Below are 1,817 nucleotides of genomic sequence, written 5' to 3'. Positions count from 1 at the left end.
GGAGGGGACAAGATTCTAGAACACAGGCTGATTCCAGCCAACACAGGACTGCCTCACAGGTGGTAGGGGTGCTCTGAATTGTGAGATCAGTGGGGGCCCATAAGGCGAAGGGGCAGCAGCCCTAGTTGTCCCATACTCACTCTAGTCACTTTTGTGCACATCTCAATTTTCCCACAACGGAGGCAGCGTGAACACAGTCTACAGATGAAGAACTGGGGCTCAGAAAAGTTGAGGGGTGTGGTCTAGATTCACAGCAAGTCTTAGGCAGATGAGAGATTAGGACCCACCTGCATAGCTGGAAGGCATTCCCAGGTGAGGGGAGGCCTGGGGTGAATCCCAGGTTCCAAGTATTTGCTCTACCCTCTGGTGGAAAGGAATTACGAGAAGGAAAGATATCAACAGATTCTTCAGAGCTGTCCCGGGATCTTCCCCGTGCCCTTCCCAGTGTGGTCCAGAGGGCACCTGGCTTTACCATTCTCTCCCCAGATGTTCTTACAGGACCCAATGCTGGTCAGCTTTCCTCTCTGCCACCTTCAGGTGCTTGGAGCATTTTCACCTCCATCAGTCCAAGAGTCCCATGAGACAGCTGGGGCTGGTGGCATAAATCCTATTTGACAATTGAGTCTGAGGCAGAAAGGATGGTCTTCCTCAAGTTGTCATAGCCAGTAAGGGAGGGAGTCAGTACTGAAACTAAGATCTGATACTACCTGAGGCTGTGCTGAGTGAGCAGGGTCAGATGCAAGCCAGAAGGAAAACATTTCCTCCATGCATGTAAGAGATGAGAACTAGGCTGGGTGTGGTAGCTCATACCTGCAACCCCAGCACTTTCAGAGGCCCAGGTGGGAGGATTGCCTTGGGCCAGGAGTTCAAGACCAGCTTGGGAGACAGCAAGACCCCATCTCTCTCTCTTTTTTTTTTTTTTTGAGACAGAGTTTCACTCTCGTTGCCCAGGCTGGAGGGCAATGGCGCGATCTCAGCTCCCCGCAACCTCTGCCTCCTGCATTCAAGCGATTCTCCTGCCTCAGCCTCCCGAGTAGCTGGGATTATAGGCATGCACCACCAAGCCCAGCTAATTTTGTATTTTTAGTAGAAACAGGGTTTCTCCATGTTGGTCAGGCTGATCTCGAACTCCCAGCCTCAGGTGATCTGCCCGCCTTGGCCTACCAAAGTGCTGGGATTACAGGAGTGAGCCACCACTCCTGTCCAGCAAGACCCCATCTCTTAAAAAAAAAAAAATTGCTGAGTGTGCTGGTGCGTGTCTTTAGTCCCAGCTACTCAGGAGGCTGAGATGGGAGGATTGCTGGAGCCCAGGAGTCCCAGGCTGCAGTGAACTATGATCATGCCACTGTACTCCAATCTGGGTGACACAGAAAAAAAGAAAGGAAAAGAAAAAAAAACAAAGGGGAGCACTCCAAGGCCGTCAACAAAATATGCCAGAAAAACAGCCAGAAATGGTATAGAGTGAGATGACAGCTCCCAGGGATTGAAGCAGGAGAAGAGGAGGGAGGAGTACAGGACTTGATGTTGAACTCAGCCACCCCACTGCCTCCTGCCCAACTGTTTGCCCCAAAAGTTAGGTCCCAGGTCAGCCCAAGACCCACAGGCTGCCTCCCAGCAGCGGGATTAGAGTCTGCACCCGCCGCCTGTGCTTGCTGGCTAGTCTCCAGACAAGCACAATAGTTCTTCAGAGCCCCATCCTAACCACATAAAAGGGGTGATGCCCCAAGGCCCAGCTGTGGTCCCACTGTTGAAACAATTGTTTGTGCCTCAGTCCTTATTTGAATACAAATGAACTTTTTTTTTTTTTTTTTTGACGG

This window comes from Theropithecus gelada, chromosome 14 (assembly GCF_003255815.1).
Source record: "Theropithecus gelada isolate Dixy chromosome 14, Tgel_1.0, whole genome shotgun sequence".
Lineage (NCBI taxonomy): Eukaryota > Metazoa > Chordata > Mammalia > Primates > Cercopithecidae > Theropithecus > Theropithecus gelada.
The sequence above is the reverse complement of the archived record's forward strand: the minus strand, read 5'-3'. Positions refer to the sequence as shown.